Raw genomic sequence first — 19,720 nt, forward strand, 5'->3', positions numbered from 1 at the left:
ATTATACTCATTTTTCACTGGCACAGTGAGGCTATTGCAAGCTCTTACACAATTTCCCTTCTTGAGGCCAGAGGTATTCCCTGCAATATGTAATGGGAATTTGAGGTGTTATCAAACAAAGGGGTGGAGAGTGCACAGCAGGAATCAAGCTTCAGTGAGAAATGGCGCTTCCCTTCCCTTCTTCCTTTCTTCCCTTTTTCCCTCCAAATCTCTGGTGGCTTTGCCCCAACAGCTGCCCTGAGGGACAGCTCAGCTGCTCTCCACTGGCTGTCAGTGCCCAGCTCCATCCCTGCCACAGTCTGAGGCCATGGATGCCGTGGGAAGGGTGTCCTGGGCAGGGGGAGCTGCTGTCCACCCTCGCCTGAATCCCCTCCCTCCCGTGCTGCCCACGTTGCTGGGGATGCAGCCCAGGACAGGGGTGCTTTCTGGGCTGGTGCAGGGAGAGGTGTCCTCTGACTCTTATCCCCACCTGTCAGCCCAGCAATCCTGTATCTGTAGGGTCTGTAGGTCATCTCTAGGCTCTCTGAGGAGCTGGCCAGGCTCAAACACAGCTGAAGGAAGCTGGAACCCTCTGCTTGGACCCCTCTTACAGCTGCTTTCCTGCCCTAAATCCTCTTTTCTAGTTCCCCCAGGATGTGACAGATTGCAGGGAGGAAGAGTAGAGCAGGATGTGGCTGGGGGATGTCTCACCTCTCACCACCAAGTCCAGGGTCCTGCTGACAGCAGACCATTCTCTCGAAGCATTGATGGCGTAGCACTGGCAGCTGTAGCGGCCGCCGTCACCTTTCTGCACGTGGGAGAGGTTGTAGTCACCTTGTTCCCTTGGGAGCAGCTGGGCTCGGATCTGGCCCTCCAGGTACAGGTAACAGCCGGTGCTGGGGTGTGTGGGGGTGCAGCGCAGCATCACGTCAGCTCCCACAGTCACCTTGTGCCCAGGCAGGACAGAGAGGTCGGGTCTGGGGAGATGGAGCTCTGTGGGGACAGGACAGGGAATGAGAAGGCGTAGAGGGCTTTGACATGGTGCCAGGAGCACCAGGATCTCTGTGAAGCCACCAGCTGGCTCAGGCAGAGGTGAAGATGGTCCCCACCTCCAGGGCAAGAAGAACCCTGCCCATCATGTGGACATGGAAGCCAAGTGGCTGCATACATCCCAGTGTTCCCCTGGATCGTGTGACCCCACGAGAAGGGGAAACAGCACATCCCTCACCTGCATACCCCCACCATGGCCATACTCCTATTGCCAGGTAGCCCTCACAGCCACATCCCCATGTGGCTATGGCCTGATGGCCCTGGGCCTGTAACTGTATCCCCATGTCCCTGCACCATAGTCATGGTCTCCTCACCCTCCATGCATGTCTTTCTGCTCCTCTGTGGCTGCTGTTTCTGAGATTAAAAGCTACATTTCCTGTGTGTGCAGCAGGGAATAGAAACTTGTGCCAAGAGGGGCCAAAGCTGCAGTGCAGGGCGGCGGATCAGAGCACCAAGCACTGGGCAGTGGCAGCAGGCACCGGGCAGCAGCAGCAGCTCCGGGCAGGGGTCTCTCTGCAGTGCCCATCATGGCCCTCAAGCAGCCAAAGGAGTGAGTGGGTCTGGGGGGTGTCACTGGGGGTTTGTGGGGGGACACAGGGCATGGCTGGAGCATTCCGGGGTCATGGGGAGCTGTTGGTGGGGCGGGGGCTCAAGGGGTGGTGGGGAGAGCTGAAGGGTGACTGAGGGAGGTGGGGACTGCAGCAGTCAGGGCTCACAGGAATGGAGTTTCAGGGGTTGCTGGATGTCTTGGTTTTGACTGGGAGAGAGAGAATTTTCTCCCCAGAAGCTGGTCCAGCCCAGTGTTTGGGATTCAGAGTGAGAACAACGTTGGTAACACACTGAGTTGAAGCCCAGTCGTGCTCACTCCAAGTCAAGGACTTTTTGGTGTCCTGTGCTCTGCCAGCGAGGGGGAGCATGGCCAGGAGAGCTGACCCCAACTGGCCAGAGGGATATTCCGGACCACAGAACCTCCTGCCCAGTATAGACACTGGGAGGGGGTTGGCCAGGAGCCGCCGATCGCTGCTGGGGAAGGGGCTGGGCATTGGTCACTGGGTGATGAGCAACTCTTGGGCACTGCTGGTTTCTCTTGGGTTTTATTTCTTTCTCTCTCCTTTTCACTGGTCAAAGTAGAAGTAGTACTAGCAGTAATATAAATATATTTAGTTGTGTTTCAGTTATTAAGCTGTTCTTGTGTCAACCCTTGGGTTTTACCTTTTCCTAAATCTCCCCACCATCTCACCAGAGCAGCGAGCGGCTGCGTGGGACTGAGTTCCTGGCTGGGATTAAACCACAACAGACCGGGGTTAAACCACAACAGTCCTTACTGGTGCTCAACCTGGGGCACAAAGAGTTGAGATAACAATAGATCTGAACAGAGTGTGTTGAAACAAAGCGTTGTAAGCATCTCTCGTATTTATTTAACAGCTGTGGGTCACAGTTTGCTCTCGGAGTTCCTGCCCGTGTGCTCACAGGTGCATTTTATAAAACCCTTCCTGGCGTATGTGTTCCCGTGGGAATGTTCATCCTCCCAGGCTCTGGGCTAAGTTTATCACTCTGTTGTGGTTGGTAACACTGGGCTGTGGTACGAGAGAGCGGCTGGAGCTGAATCGAGTGTGCCGGCTGCGCTGAGCGTTGCCGTCCCCGCTGGGCTTCGGGAGCCATCCAGTGGAACTGTCAATAATTACACCTTTGGCCTTTTCTCCTGCGACAGCCAAGCCATGAGACAAATCTTCCGGCGTGGCCTTGCCTTTCGCCTTGTCCTGCCTTGCCCTCCCTTTCCCAATGCTCTGCGCCTACCCCAATCCCGAAGTGAAGTCCAAGAGGATGGGCACGCAGACACAAGGGTCTGACAAAACTGGGAGTGCGGTTTCACTTGTTCCTTTTCCTTTTCTGCCTACCTGCCTTCCCCTGCCCAGGGCACTCTGCTGCACCTTGCCTGGTTTCTTACAGGCAGAGCCCAGCAGGTGCATGGCCTGGGCTCTGCTCCAGCTCTCAGGCAGCTCTCTCATTAAGGAAACTTCCCTGAGCATCCCGGAAGAACTCTGGCAGTCACACTCCCACCACCAGACTGTTCCTGCTGGCACCAAATCCCCTTCACAGTGGGCAGCTCAAGTGAGCAAAAGAGTGCTCCCATTGACTCCCTGCACTCTCCCCACTCTCACACAGTCAGACCAGGCTTCCCATAGCAGAGTCTCACACGTCTCATTCCACAAAACAATTTATTCAGGGTGCAGGAACACAGCTCGAGCCGGTGCCTCTGGGGAGGGACCTTGAACCCCTGGGCTTTTATCCCTTCACAGTCCAATCACACCAAAGTGTGCTCAGCTCTTCCTCCTGAGTCAGGCATCTGCCCTGTCTCTGAGTGTCCACTGACCTGGCTGTGCCACAGGTCCCTGGGCCCTTTGGGTCCTGCCAAGGTCAGCAGGTCATGGGCTCTTGCCTCAGGCTCCCACCAGCCAGAGCTCAGCCTGGAGCTGGCACTGCAGCTGCAACCCCGAGCTCCCTGCACCAGGTGTATTCCTCAGCACCTGTGCTTTGCAGCTGCCAAGGAACTGCACACAGGGCCTCCTGCTCAGCCTCCCGGGACCGCACGCTGGAGCTGCCGGAGCTGCCTGAGCACTGCCCAAGGTGAGGATGTGTATGAACACACTGCGGGGCTCACGGCCCTTGTGGCTGGGCAGGACATGTGGCACAGGGAAGTTGGGGTGCAGCCGATGCTGCTCCTCCGCCTGGCGAGCTGGAGAAGAGCTGCAGCTGGAGCGTGTGCCAGAAACTGCGTTGTGAGGAGAGGACACCATCCCTGGGCTGTGCCCCTCGCTGTTTCCCAAGAGACCCGTGGTAATCACTGCACCTCCAACAGATTGCTCTGCCTGTCTCCTGCCTTTGTGCAAGGAGCGAGGCTGGCAGGACTCTGCAGTGCAAAAGCTGCCCCAAGGAACCAGACGGGCTGGAGGAACGGGCACCGGAGACCTCACCAAATGCAGCCAAGAAGGGGTAGGAAGTGAGAGTGTCACCAAATGGGACAAAATAAGCTTATCCAACACCAATTTTATGTGAATATGCAGACACTTCTTTATTCAGGAGGGGAACATGGGGGATAACTCCTCCAGAAACATGTTCCACTTAACAAACAAAACCCATCCATTTTATATATTCTTCTGCTGAATCATTGTTATGTACGTTCTTTTACATACTGTGCATACTATGCCCGCTCTTAAATTCAACCTTTACATTGAATGGTTCTAATACTTTATAACATCATCAATATTCTTATCCTAAAACAATCATTGGCCATCTCTCCTGAGGTCTACTGATTGGAATCCTTAATATTAAAAGCAAGATGGGAAGGGTAGTGGGTTTCCAAGCAGCATAACTGGTGAGCACGACCGAAATAGAAAGGTCTAGTAACTTCCCGGGGAGGTTTCTACAGTTACACATTCCAAACAAAGCATTCCTGATATTTCTATACCTTATACTTCCCAATTTTTTACTTATAATCATAGCTAACCCTTTTATATGATTTAATGGATTATTTGATCAAAATATGCATAACAAGAGAAGACAGGAGCAGTGGAAGCTAGGGCAGGGGAGACTGGGAAGGCAGCAGAGGGGTGTCTGGGCTGAAGGGGAGCCTGAGGAAAGGGGAGGAGAGGGCTTTCCCTTAGCCTGTGCTTCTCTTCTGTTTCTCAAGATGGGACCCAGGAAATAGATGTTGCCAGGGATGGGCCAAATATCCAGTTTACTGCAATTTCCCCAGTTGTGGCTGCTTGGCCATGACAGGTGTCATGGGTTAGCTAGCATCGTGTCGGAAGTGATGTTCTTGCAAAGGGGAGCTTACAGCTTCCCCCATGACCTAACAGAACCTATCAGCTGGCCAGTTTGAATATGGACAATTCTTTAAGCCACTTAAAGTTGTGACCACCTCTGTGATGCACACTTAAAAATAGACGAACCCCCCCCCGCCCCCAGCTCTCTCTCATTTCCAGCGCTGGCACAGGTGGCTGCGGGCCCCGTGTGGGGGCCAGTGGGCCTGACCCAGGCCCTGCTCAGGCCAGGCCGGGCCGGGCCACGGCCATCCTGGAGCCATGGACCTGTTCCACTCACAGAACCCCCCCTCCCCCCCCCCAGCCTTGCTGTGGGCAGCCGGAGTGGCTCGGCTCCCCCCCTCTCCACTGCGATAAGCCACACTCCAGCTGCAAGGCCGAGGTGAGATTAACCCTTTTAGTGCTCTGAAGAGCTGAAAACCTGAGGGAAGAGAAAGAGGAGATGCTTAAAGCTGAAATTCTGTTGTGAAGCTATGATACATCAGAGTATCCCATTGTAATTTCATGAAAATATGGGGGGTGGAGTGTTCAACTCCTGAGCAAAAGCATCTGTGCTGAGATAGGCAGATGCTGACACAGCTGTAATTTCATGAGAAGTTTGGACAGGGAGAGATGGAAGCGATGAGGACTTTGGCTCCAAATGGGAAAGGAGAAAACCTCAGTTCCTAGAGATGCTCCCAGAGAGAGTCCTAGAGATGAAGATGAGGAGGACCCTTTGCTCCCAGGGAAGGAGAAGGGTCTCTGTTCTTAGAGATGAAATGCTCGCAGAGATGGGTGAAGAGAACTTTTGTTTCTGAATGGCTCAACCTTAAAATTGTACCCCAAAAAGCTTCAAGAGTGGACCCTCAAAAGCAGTTGTGGGAAAAGCTGCAAGTTGGGGGAAGGGACTCACATGCGAGCAGAGAGACTCCTCTTCCTAAATGGACTGAACAAGGTTATTACGGAAGTGATAAACAGACTGAACATCTTAAGGGTTGTCTTTTTACATTGTCAGTGGGAGAAGGGAGGAAGGTGGGGGGAGGAGAAGAGTTCTGAAGGTGTGGTATATTTTTTTTTTCTCCTTTTAGGTCTGTTAATAAACTTCTTTATATTCATTCAAGTTTGGTGCCTGCTTTGCGTTTCTCCTAATTCTTATCTCACAGAAGGTAAACAGTAATGAGTATTTTGGACCAAACCACTACACTAAATTGGTGTTTCTGCCCGGTTACAAACCTAACCCGCTACAATAGGGAAGAAGGTCTAAAAAGGGAAAGGGGGAAAAGCAGAGCCCAAACCGGGCATCTCTGGTGTGGCAATTCCTCCCATTCCTTCCTGCTGTCAAGGACACTTTGCCTCACAGAATGACAGGACAGGGGAGGGGGGAAGGGGCCTGTGAACAGGAGCTCTCACAGCTGGGTCCCATGGAGGGGGTGGCCCACAGGGCTGTCCAAAGGGGCCTCCAGGAGGTCACCCCTCCCCCTGGGTGTGGTGGGCAGTTTCCGTGTGACGCAGTGCCAGCGCAGTGATGTGACAATGCGGTGATGTGACATCACCATGATGTAACAATGCCCCATCAATGGGAGACCTCTGGAGCACGAGGAGTCGGCTCGGGATTACAGCACCACAAGAGCTCTTGGAATGAGCTGTGGAGCTCCATCTCACTGCTGGTGTCCTGCCAAAAGGCAGAGGCACTGCTGAGTGCACTGGGAATTAGGGGGGAGGAGAGCAGGGCTGATAGAGGGGACTCAGCCGGGGAGCCTGGGGCTCCGGGAGCTGCTCTAGGGCCTCAGGACCTGTGCTCTCTTGCACCTGCCATGAAGAATACTGAGCTAGTGCCTGAGTGTCTGTGTCTTCACAGATTGGCCACAGAACACCACACCTGTGAGAAGGAGATTCGGGTGAAATGGATTCTTTCCTGCTGGACCTGCCACTTGGAGTCAAGATCCATGTGAAACCCAGACCCAAGCCTGTGTTCTGCAGGGGCAAGCTGGGGGAAAAGGTAAAGGAAGAAGAGAAAGGTAGAAAAGCCCTTCTCTTTTATGGGGTCCCCATCATGCGGAGTTCTTTTGGCCACCTAGAGCAGGAACTGCAGCCTTTCAATCGAAAAGGGCTGGGCAGCAGAGGGAAGCTCCAGGCTCCCTGGAACACAGAGAAAAAGCATTTGTTTGTTCTCTTCACTGGTTCTGGCAGCTTTTCACAAGTACCACATGGCACCACTTTGCTGCTCTTACCTGCCTCCTTCATACTCGGAAAATTGCTCTTACAGATTCATGTGCCAGGTCTTTCTTTCAATCTGGACGATCCCTACTTGCACCAATTCAGCCTGAAATACAACTGCCTGCATGACCCCCACCTTCGATACTACCACAATCGCAAGGACATCCTGCGGTTGCTGAAGAGACAGGGCTTCGTCACCTGTGACAACAAGGTAGGTTTGGATATCAGGCTGATCAAGAACAGCCCTCTTCAAGCGGGGCTCACACAGCCCTTGCTGCAGCCGCCTGCTGCCAGAGGGCAGGGCCATGTGCTGGTGTCCCTGAGAGCAGAAGCAGCACCAACATCCCCCTGGCAAGTCCCAGAGCTGGGGCGAGGAGCCCTGCTCAGCCCTGGCTGGGGGAACATCAGGGGCCCTGACACCAGGGCAGGGGGGAGGGCTTGGGGGCAGCTTCCCTCCCGCTGGGCTCGGGCTGTTTTGGGGATGGCCATCTGCATGGCTTGACAGTGCTTGGGGGATTCTGCCCTCGTCCCTCCACAGGTGGTTTGCACTGTGAAGGACTTCAATGAGTACAGGCACTACCTGACCAGGCTCAAGCTGGAGGCAGAACAGATCTTGGGGCAGCAAGAGGTAGGCAGAGTGGGGTGTTCAGGGGCACGGGGTGGCGGTGCCCAGGGCTGGGGCGTTCCTTGAGGGGGACGTGGTCAGTGCAGAAGAGAGGAGGGCTGTGCAGCTGGGCCGAGTGCAGTGGTGGGGAAAGGACTCAGCGGCTGGGAGCTGAGCCAGCGCAGGGCGCTGGGCTGGGCACGGGCAGCAGGGCCACGTGCAGGCACGCGCAGGGATGAGGGAAGCCCTTCTCTCCTGCCCTCGTGGCCTGGCTGAAGCAGAGTGCTGGCCTGCGCCCACGGGAAGCCTCAGCATGCAGGGGCCGAGCGCTTGTCCAGACAACATGAGCCACAGCCTGGTGTCGTCTTTCAGGAATGGCTTCTGCCACCCCTGGCCAAATTAAAGGTTGGCCTCAAACTGCCAGGAACCACTGACACTTCCTGCCAGGCAGAGCGGCTGCTGAAGCCACAGAAACCTTCTTGCCCACATCGACAGAAAAGCAGAGAGACCCCCCTGAAATCGGGGAGATTCAGAAGGAGGAAAATAGCTTTTGACGAGGGCCAAACCTACTCCAGAGCTGAGCTGGGCCAGGACGATGCCAGCACTGCCGCTGGCTCCCAGTGGAAGCTGGACAACACTGCTGACGGCCTCTTTAAAGCTGTCTTTGAGCGACTGACTGCAGCAGAAGCCCAGAAGCTGCAAGATGTGGTTGAGGCCATTGTACACAAAGTGTTTGCAAGACTGAAGGTCCCTCGGGATCAGCGTGTCAACTTTTTAAGGAATGCTGCCCAGGGGATCAGAGGAACAGTTTTCAGCAGCTGCGTGAGATCAGAGCCTGTAGAAACACCTCTAGACCACCATCAGGAAATGGAAATGGTGGCCAAGGAGCTTCTAGCAATGGTGTTGGAGAACTTGGGGAACCGTCTGGAGTCCAAAGCTTCAGAGCAAGGGGGGGCACTCAGGCGGAAGGAGCAACCTGTTGATGGAGGAGCCACCAGAGCAGACAAATCCAAGAAAGCTGAAACAGCCTCCTCAGACAGAGCTCGTGTGCAGGCTTTGCTTGACAATCTCACCAGACAAGTTATTGAGAGTGTTCACTGCCTCTTGAAATCCATGGTAGCTTCTCAGTTTGAAGAAGACTCCAGCTGCGAGTACGCCGAGCTTCCCAAGGGTAAGGTCTCCAACAGACAGATGCAGCCAGGATTCCCTGTAGCATCCAAACAGCAAAGCCAGGAAGTGAGCATGGGACTAAAGTTGTCTCCCTTAGGGCCAGAGCTCCCTGCAGAAGGGACTGGCTGTACTGAAACTTTGGAGCCTGAGGATCCTGCAGTGGAAGAGAAAGAGGTGGAGGACAAAGAGGTGGAGGAGAAAAAGGTAGAGGAAGAGGTGGTGGAGAAAAAGGTGGAGGAGGAAGAGGTGGAGGAGGAAGAGGTGGAGGAGGGTTTGGTGAGAGAAGGGAGTCCAGCAATCTCAGTCAACACTTCGGATATAAGTGATACAAGCACAACAAAACAGGCCGTTCAGTCTGTATTCAGGAAGATTTGTAAGTGTATACCTGCACCACCCCCTGAAGACAATTTTCAATGACCTGTCCCAAACCCAGCCAAGGTGGAGAGGAGAGCTGTGCTGCTGAGGACACTCTCCCCTCCCTGGACCCACAGTTTTCCCAACACTCCATCCCTCCAGTGGGTCCGAAGCCCCCTGCCCAGGCCAAAGCACGGCGCAGATCAGTGCACCCAAAGCTGGTCTGAGGCGAGCAAGGCGTGTGGCAGGAGAGCTGAAGGGCCCCTAGACAGCAAACACAGACCTCACACCCTTGTTCTATCAATAAAAAGTTTACTCCTAAGGCCTTGCTTGTGCTTCCTCCAATCCAGGCCAAACTGCACCTGTGCATTTTCCCTGCTGTAACCTGTCCTGTGCTCTGCCCTTCTACAGCCTCAGCCACACTACGACCCAATTTTACAGGGAATATCAGCTAGGGAGATAAGGAGTAACCAGCATTTTTTGTCTTGTACAGCAAGCTCTGCTGTCAGGGACAGCATTTGAGGCAGCCTGGCTTTCACCTTGTGTGAAGGACAATGATGTCTTTGCCTTGTGATCCTTTTTGCAGGGCCCTTTCTCCTCAGACCGAGCTGCCCCAGAAGCTCTGCACAAGCTCTGCATGAGCACTCGCTGTCGCTGTGCTGGGGATGGACAGCGGCGTCTCCACCTGGGCACTGCTCTGCCACGTGGCCTTCGGGTCTTGCCTGCCTGGAGGAGGGAGGCAGGGAAAAGGTGGAGGCCCAAATGCTGTTCTGAGTTTTCTCCTTTTTTTCCCACCCTGTCCTGGATTCCGGGACAGCCCACATCCCCGTGGGGCAGGGTAATGCAGCTGCTCAGCAGTGGTGGTCTGTGAGCGAGGGCCGGTCTGGCACGGTGGGTGGAACGGTGCCACTGCAGGAGGGTTAAACGGGCTGGAAGCCGGGATGCCAGAGCACAGCTGCCATCAAGGGCCTGTCCTTTCCCCAGGTGATGAGATAAGGAGCAGCTGGGGACCTAAGGAAGGCAGCGGCTCCCGCTGTTTCCCCCATCACTCGGGCTGGGCCCGGCAGGGCTCGTTCCATCTTCCGCTGTGGGCGGCAGCCCTGGGGGGAGTCGCAGCAGCCCCAGCCCTGCCGCAGCCCCAGAGCAGAGGGGCCAAGGTGCCTCTGTTGGGGCTGCTCGCCACTGGGGCTGGGCAGGGCCTCACACAGGTCCTGCTCCTGCTGAGGCTGCCTCGCCTCGTCTGTGGCTGCGGCCCAGGGTCCCTCTGGGCATGCGTGTCCTGCATTTACCTCATCGGTGTGTGTGAATATCTAAAGAGGGGGTGCCAAGAGGCTGCAGCCTGGCCCTGCTCGGTGGTGCCCAGCAATGGGACAAGAGGCAATGGGCAAAAACCCTTAAGCCCGAAGTTCTGCCTGAACATGAGGAAGAAATTATTTTCTGTGTGGAGACCACCTATGGGGGTGGCAGTCAGAGGTTTTGGAGTGTACAGGCCACCTGTGTCAGTTGGAGGTTGGCACCTTTGGCTAGTGCAGGGACTCCCACTAACGACAGGCTCAAAACATTTACAGGGAAAAGGTCAAAAGGATGAGAGGAAAGCTAATGTCTTTGTAAACAATTTGATAGGTGAAATTATGGGTGTTACTATCTTTGAAATGGGTCTTAATGTCTTTACTAACTTTGGGCAGCAGGTTTGTTACAGAGCCCAAACAGCTTGGCTCCTGAAACGGACAAGGGTCTGCACAAGCCTGAACTTCTGAATTTTGAGATAACATAATAGGTTCAAGGGGGAAATATGTAGTAGGTGGATTGGGAAGGCTGTACCTTCCTACTACCTCAGCCAATGGGGAAAGTTAGAGGGCAACATGCGGCCTGGAGTTAGGATTAAAGGAGGCTGCACCCTCCTAAGAGAGAGAGAAAACCTTGTGGGCGTGTGCCCTGGTGGACCCTCTCCCTTTATTTGAATAAAGTTGAAGGCCTCCTCTGTCTCCTTTTTGGACATAAACTGTTATAGATGGTTGGCTTTCACAGGTTGGTTACCTATGTATCGATAATTAGTTGATGAATTGTTAAATAAAGTGCCTAATTAATGTACTATGAATTTAAATAGTTATAAGCTAATGAGTTAAGCGCACGGGTGTACAGGAAGCAATGCATGGGTATAACCATTAGAGGCAGGTACAACAGGAACCTGATGGACTTTATAGAAGGAACCTTCTAGAACCATTACCCCATGAGACGATATCAGTACCCAAGACCCTGACTGGAAAACGAGCCGACCAATGGAATGGATCCAACTAGAAATGATTGGTCAAGGATGCACCATGTTAAAAGGCAATCAGAACACTGGAAAGTGGCCAATCAGTGAGACTGAAAGCGCACCAGTCCTGGAGGTCACAGAGACTATAAAAACTGACCAAGTGCTCGGTACCAGGTTCTCTGGTGGAAACTTGTGGTCCAAGGGAGTACCTGATATGTCACATTGCTCATTTTTCTGGCTTGTCGTGTAGGGCCTGAGCTTATCTTGGGTCCTCGTTCTCAGTTGCTAATTAATAAACGAGTTAACCTGCCAAAAGGTTGCCCGCCTCGTTTATAACATAAACCTCTGGCGTTTGTGGTTTTCCTGACAATTGCGGCCTTGTCCAGGATCCTTCCAGTGTCTGGGTCTGGCACACGGCAAGAGGAGCTGGAGGCGTGCCTCAACCAGTTTTTAGGTGACCAGCTCCCTTCAGCGCTGGCCAGCACCAGGCAATTGATTGGGTACCTGAGACTGTCTAGGAGGCAGACGAGAGGTGGACCAGAGGGGTCCATGAAGAGTCCACAGGATATTGACACCCAGAAGGGGCAGTAAGGGAAAGTTGAGAAAGGGTGTCAGCAAATCTCACTGCTGAGTACAATTTCGGGGAGTAAAACGTGGCAGGATGCCCAGGCTGGGCAACAAAGAAAAGTCTAAAAAGGGTAGTGACTATAGGGATGAGGATCCCAAAATACCTCGGAAGAGTCCTTTCAGAGAATGTTGAGATGGTTTGCACATTCTCCCAGAGGTACTTAAGGACATGGACACCCAGAGGGAGCAGTAAGAGGCACCGAGAAAGGGTCTCAGCAACCCACACCCAGAGCGGGCAATATGGTGTTAGTTTGGGAAAGGATTGGTTGAAGGGGAGTGTGGAGAAATACAGTTTATGATGCCCGACAGGCATCATAAACCTGATAGGCTGGAAATAAATCCCCATCGACTGGTGTTTATAGAACAGATATTTGTTTATTGCAGCGTTGGTGGTAAGGGGGATTTTTCCTCCTAACTCACCTGCCTTTGTCAAGTGCTGTGGTATATTTATACAGTAAATTTTGCTTCGATGTTGCTATGTCATTACAGGATCATGGCATTGTCCTGGGTTGCAGTGTATTCTACTACCATCCCCATCAGCCGTTGAAATCAGGTGGGGCAGTGTTTCCTTGCCTCCTCCCCCCAGACTATCTTGCTGTTAATGGCCCATCATTGTCCTGCCGCCTGACTCAGAGATAACTCCCTCTGGACTATCATCTGTTAATGAGCCCAATCAACACCTGGCCTTATGACTCATTACCCCATTGGGAGATGCTCCACCCAGAGGGAGGAACCAAGCATCCCAGCGTGGATATAAGCTGAGGTTGAAAACCAGAGAGGAAACCTTTCCACTGGATTTCCAGAGGACAGGAGCTACACAGTCACCATTGGACCTTCTGAGGAGGAGCAGACCCTTCCTTTTCCTGCAGGATTGCCACTTCGGGAGGACTGCAGCCACCATTCCACCAGACCACCACCACCACCCTGACTAACAGGGTGCCAGGTTGTATCTTAACTCTGTCAGTTTAACCCAGTGTTATCCGCCTCTATTGGTTTTTTTTTTGTTTTTCTTTCCCCCTCCTTTTATTTCCCTATTAAATTGTTATTCTGACTTGGTGTCTCCCACTAGTTTGTTTTCAAACTAGTACAGGCATACATGCCAGAACTAATTTACATAGCATGATCTCATGGTTATTAGATAATTCTTTGCACTGCGCATGCACTTCAGGGGTCTTCTGGGGTCTTTGTTGAAGGCTTCTAAAGTGTTTTTCACACTTAAACTTTTCAACTTTGTCTTCGGGGCATGCATAGTTACGGTGCTCCTTGGTCTATTCGGTCTTAACCCGCCTAAATTCTTTGTTTTGTGGCTAATTGGCTTTGACTTGCCAATTTCTCATTAGTACTACACTTATCTACTTCTAAAACTGTACACCTGGTAAGTTTGTTGGTTTTGTTTTTTTTTTTTTTTTCTCTCTCTTTTTGTCTATTCTGGATTTAAGCAACTAGTTAACTATATACCATGCATTACATTGTATAAAAAGTTATTCGTATCAGGTCATATGGGTATCAAAAGTTATGATTCAGGTTATATAAGCATCAGGTTATATAGGTATAGAAGTTATGATTCGGGCTACATAAGTAAAAGCTACGATTCAGGCTATATAAGTATAGAAGGCTATGCTTCAGGTTATATTGATATTCTTCAGGTTATATTGATAAAAAGTCATGATTTAAGTTATACTGATATTAGGTTACATAGATATCTTATAACCCAAGCTATATAAGCACTTTGACCTAAGTTATACAGACATCAGTTAGGGCAAATAGCAGCAGGAGGCTATGTGATAAGGAAAGAACAGTGTGGACTCGGAAGTTCTCTGCCTTATCTTCAAAATCTGCAGTCTAATACAGGGGCCACCTGCAAGTCTTTTGTATTCCCGGCTTCCAGGAGAGAGACAACAGGGAGGTATTGTTCCTACACCCCCACCCCTCCCCAAGCCATTACTGAGCCAGGCTGGAGGATTTGGGTTTGTCTGCTTAAAGGCAGTGAATACTACTCAGGACTGAAGGGGGTTCCTCTGTGGTGAGGAGTGCCAAGGCCAGGTGCCAGAGTGCAGGACCAGCAGCACGGGCTGGGGACGTGTGGGGAGGTGCAGGGCCGAGCCGTGGCTGTGGGGCAGCGCCAGGCAGTGCCCAGTGCCGCCACCCCTGCGGGCAGGGGCTGCAGTGGCCCCCCGGCCCCAGGAGTTGCAGGACACCCTGGCCACCTGCCCGTCCTTGTGGCACCATCAGCTGTGCCCGCCCGCCGAGCTGTGCCGGCACCTGGTGCTTTACAGAGCTTGTGGTGCTGGGAGAGCAGCCCGGGGGTCTGGACAGGTGTGCTGGGGGGTGTCTGGGCACTGCGGCAGGACGGGGGGGAAGCGGCTCAGGTGTGCAGTGTAAGGTACAGCGACCGGCTTTGGTGTACAGTGTAAGAGACAATCCGTCACCAAAGCTCGGCCTGAAAACAGAAGGGATTTTGTTTGGGTTGCTGGGGAGGTGGGTGATTTTGCAGAGATTCGGCGGCTGTGGGAGGGTGAGAGCCCACCACTGGAGAGGTGGCCAAGTAGGCCCTTGCAGGAATTGGTTAGAAAGGCACCTCAGGTATGTGGTTGTTAAGGGTGTCAGGATCTGCTATTGTACCGGGGGCTCACCACACTGGAGCCCTTGCGTTTCTGTCAGGAAAATTAACCCACAAACACCAGAGGTTTATGTCCAAAAAGGAGACAGAGGAGTCTTGTTACTTTATGCAAATAAAGGGAGAAGTCATGGGCATTTCCCATGGGGTCTCTCAAATTGTTAGAGGATGCAGCCTCCTTTTTATCCTAATTTCCCAGCCACATTTCCCTTTCTCTTTCCCCTTTGCTGAGGTACTTGAGAGGTACGGACTTCCCACATCACCTAATAGAGACCTCCTTCCAATGTATACCCGCCACCCTTTTTCTTTTCCTATGGAATTTATGGTTCTTCCCATTGCTTCTTTGATTTCTCAGTATCTAGCTTTATCTATTAGCAGACCCACAATTTGTTTGTAAAGACAAATCCCTCTTATTCCTTTCAAGTTTCCTAGTAGATATGGGAACCTCTCTAATTTGAATTTTATGCCAGAGGGGGGAGCAATTGTTCAAATGTTCTCTTCAAATGTGGGAAAGATGAGCAGGTGAGTTCAAGCTGCTCTAGCCCAGCTCAAGCAGAGCATCCTGCTACATCCACCCTGTGAGTGTAGACAGTCTTTGCCTCCTGGAATGGTCATGCAGGTACCTTTTCCCTCTCTGCTGTGGAAGTGTCCATGGTGTATGTAAAGAGTATGGGCAAATGTGTTGAGAAACATCAGTCTCTTATGTTTTGTCATTTATCTTAACTCACATGACTTAAAAGGTGTTAGTTCTTATATCAAAATGCTAAAACTTAGCAATATCTACAAAATAAAACACAGCATCTGGTGTAACAATGCAAAATTACACACATCCCCCCGGCAGGTGCAAAAGGGAATTGGCTCATTGCAAAAAAACCAGGCCTTTTAAAGCAATTAGGCCGTTATCAATTACATTCTTGTGAAGCACAATAAACATAATTTTACCAACCACCCTAAACCACTATGTGAACATGCAATGGTTATATAACTTGTTTTTCTATGGTTATGTAACTGTTTTCTACCTCTAATTCAGCAGAGTCATTCCCAGAGTCCTTTTCTACTTAGCCAAAGTAACAGGAGTAAGCCATGATTTTACAAGGGAACCAAGGCCCTCATTTTGTAAAGTTTTACTTATTCGCAACATCTCCCACTTTTTTGTGAAAGGGTTCATGTACCCTAATGCCAAACCAGTCTGCACCTGTAAAGCCATTATCTTATTAAGACTATTACTGGTCATCTGCTGGACACAGGATAAAATACATGGAATACAGATCACAATCAATAAAAACGGTACTCCTGCCAGCTACTATTGCTAGGTAGGCCAAGAAGGTGTTCTCTGGGGCTGCTGCCGCTCCTACAGTCTGCATCAGGATTTCAGTTCTTTGTTGTAGCTGCTTCAACATCCTTCATGTTATCTCTGGGTTCACCCACATGCTGATGGCTGGTGTCCTGTGGTGCCTCTTTGTAACTATTGAGAGTTTCTTTAGCTGGGGTATCACGTTGTTGGGCTGGTCTTTCTGACTCATGGTATGGTTTCACCAGACAAACACGTAACCTCTGTGGCATGCTGACAATAGAACACATGTATACCCTCTCCCCTAGGTTAGTAAATCACCTGGGCCTTGCCACTGCACACCCAACTGTGGATCCCCACACAAAACCTGTGCATGCAAACCTTCAGAGCAGTATCGCTCTGCTGGGGGTGAAAATTGATGATCTGCTTTCAAAAATTGTAGTGTATATATTGCATTATCTAAATGTTATTGAGGGGCTATATTCCCCTTTTTTGTTGTTAATAACATGCGCTTCTCTAAGTATGAACATGAAAGCAACACAAAAGTAAAACAATACACGGCATAAAACAATAAGCTCACACTGAGCAAAAATAGGCTCAAAATATGTAATCATTAGCACACGAGAGAAAGGATAGTGATTTATAAAGATACATCATCAACTGCCTAAATACTTTAGCACCACACAGAGTCTGCAATTGGAGGGAAGGAGGTCATACTTTCCATCCCAGGAAGGTTCCTGCCTTCCTTGGCAGACACCTGTCTTTTAAACCAAGACACTGTTTCAGGTCACCTCCTTGTCTGTCATGTGCCTTAATACTGCTTCCATGAGGATCTGCTCGATGATCTTCCCAGGCACAGAGAGTGAGGCTCTCTGGTCTGTAGTTCCCTGGGTCTTCCTTTCTCACCTTTTTAAAAAAAGGAAAAGCCCCCAGGGACTTTGTGTGGGTTTTAAAATAGTGTTGGGAGGGGCTTGGCAATGCCATCAGCCTGTTCCCTCAGGATCCGGGGGGACCTCTCATCAGGTCCCACAGACTTGTGCCCAGTCACTTCCCTCAGATGATCCTGAACTCTGGCAGTGGGAGGGACTCTGCTCTCCCAGCCTCCACCTAGAAGTTCAGGGACTTGAGAGATGCCTTTATATTTTGTTTTGTTCTTATCTCAGCCTGTAAAGTTTACTTTTATTTTTCCCAATCTTCTCTTCCCCAGGGGAGAAAGGAGGAAGAGGCAGGGGATGAGCAAGTGGCTGTGTGGTGTTTAGTTGCCAGCTGGCGTTAAACCACAATGGTGGAGACCCAGAATTGTGCACACAAACTGTTTGAGCAGCCCATGCCACGGTCTCTTGGTTTGAAAGACAGGTGTCTGCCAAGGAAGGTGGGAACCTGTTTTGGAATGGAAAATGTGACCCCCTTCCCTCCGGATTCTGATCAGTTTGAAATGAAGGGGCTTTCAGGCAGAGCTGCGGGAGAAGGAGCAGCAGCTCTTTGCTGCTGTGTGTGTGGGTGCCAAGGCACACAAAGAGCAGCGCCGGCAGCACCAAGGAGCAGCAGCAGAGCCCAGGGCCGGCCTCTCCCGGCCGCAGCCCTTTCCCCTCGCTGCAGCTCCGCTCGCGGCCGCCAGGGGCGCTGGTGGCTCCCGGCCGGGCAGGGCGGCTGCGGGGATTCCCGCGCCTGCAGGGGGCGCTGTGCCGCCAGCTCGGAGACCACACGGCAATGGCGGCCGGGCTGAAGGGCGACCATGGGCTGAGCAGGAACCTCTGAGCAGCGGCTGGAACGGCAGGGCGGGCTCACCCTGGGTAGGAAGCAAGAGGTAGCAGAAACTCCGCAGCTGTAGCAGGGGGCACGGGGTGTGCCGGCAGGCAGGGGGTGGGGTTTACAGTGCAGCAAAAAAGCCCAGAGCAGCGGCAGAAAGCAGCAGAGCTGGGCAGACGCAGCCGGGCTCCTCCTCCCCAGCTGCCGCACGCAGCCAGGGAAATGCACCCTCTGGGAAGGGTGGGGTGTCAGGGTCTTTTCCCCTGGGGCACCTGAACAGATGGCAAGGGTCCTTTCCAGCGAGGCAGGGTGCCAATAAGGTCCCAGTTCAATGGCTGCTCTCACAAGCAAAGGCTCACCCATGGCAGGAGAAACAGGGCAGGGCTGGGCTCCAGCAGCGGCAGCAGTGAATTCCCCCCCAAGCCACAGCTCGTCCGTCCTCCGAAGCCGAGGGACCAAGAGAGCGAGGAGCTGCACCCAGCTCCCTTTTCCCAGCTCAATTCTTGCGGTATCTCTGCCCCTCCAAGAGAAACCCTCAGGTAAGAGAGTAGCCAGCCGCACCCTTCCCATGGAAACTTCTTTTATCTCTCCTAAGTATTGGTCATTACTGCTTTCTTAGCGAGAGATGGGACAAAATTCCATGAGAGGAAGAAACAAAAGGAAAAACCCCAAATGCCAGCACAGGGCTTACCCAAAGGAGGGTAGTGGGAGCAACCCCTTTTCCTACAGGAACTCACTGCCCTGCTTTGCTGCAGGCTCGGTCTTTGGTGGCTCCTCATCCTGGACCTTCCCACTAACAGCCACAGCCATCCCAGATGCCTTCCTTAGGGCCACAGGAGCAATGTACCCTGGTAGTGAGGATGGTGGCAACTGACCACACGGCATGGCCAGTGGATGGAGGGCAGTGTTGGTTCCTGCTCAGCTCTTGCCCACCACATTTCCAACTGTGTCTGCAATTGTAGCTCCCTCATGACAAGAAATATGGTGCTGAACTGAAGCAAGTCCCAGGGACCCCCAAGGTGGAAAGGGTCTGGTGCACATGGCTGGTAAGATGGGGCTATGGGAGCTTGGCTTGCCCATCCTGGAGACAAGGGGACTCAGGTGGCTCTGGCAGCAGCATTGTGTGGGTGGTTGTCAAGAGGGGACCACGCTGGCCTGCATCAGTCACAGCCTGTGTGCAGTCAGCAGGTGACATGTTGTGATCTCATGGCTCTGGTTGCTGATGGGTGCAGTGTAATGTGTAGAGGCTTTGCTGAGGTGAGTGAGTGATGCTGTGAGGCATAAGCCCCAGTGCAGTGCAGATTCACCCCAGGCTCTTGCACAGCATCGCTGTGGGTAGCTTAAAGATGAACAGACCAGCATCAGGACCAGCAGCTCTGTGCTGATGCAGATGGGGGACTGAAAGTGCCCTCTGAAGCTGTCATGCTCATCCCTCAGGCCTTCACCCTCTCCTCTGTCATGAGGAAAATGATCAGCATTGCATTTTTATCTTTGCTTACTAGTGCTCTGCCTTACCTACCATTGTCCCAGGCTCATCTGTGTTCCACTGTACCCAGAGAAACCTCAGCTTCCCCCTACCCTGGTGGTTCCATCATTTGGCATCAGTCATACAGCTGTGCCACAAAAGCTGCATGGCTCAGCTCTGGGTCAGGCTGGCTGGCTCCATCAGTTTCAGTCAGTCCTTGAAGCCAGTCTGGTTCATGTAACATCATCCACTAGTCAAGCAATGCCTAAAGCAAAGCCCAGAGGCATCAGCCCACAGACAGCCCAAGCAGGCCGGGGTGCCCAAGCAGTTGGTTGTGTCAAAACACACAGCACTTCTGAAGGTCGCAAGTGAAAGGACAGCAGAATGGGGGGGACAAAGCAAAGGCCCAGTTTCATCTCCCACGTGAAGAGGAGGGAACAAGACAGCAGCATTTCCCTTCAGAGACCTTTGAGAAGCTGCAGGTATTAGAAAGCAGGCCATGCAGATCCCAGCTGAATGGATAAACACAACTCTAAG

The sequence above is a fragment of the Coloeus monedula genome (assembly GCF_965178545.1).
Source record: "Coloeus monedula genome assembly, chromosome: 17".
Taxonomy (NCBI): domain Eukaryota; kingdom Metazoa; phylum Chordata; class Aves; order Passeriformes; family Corvidae; genus Coloeus; species Coloeus monedula.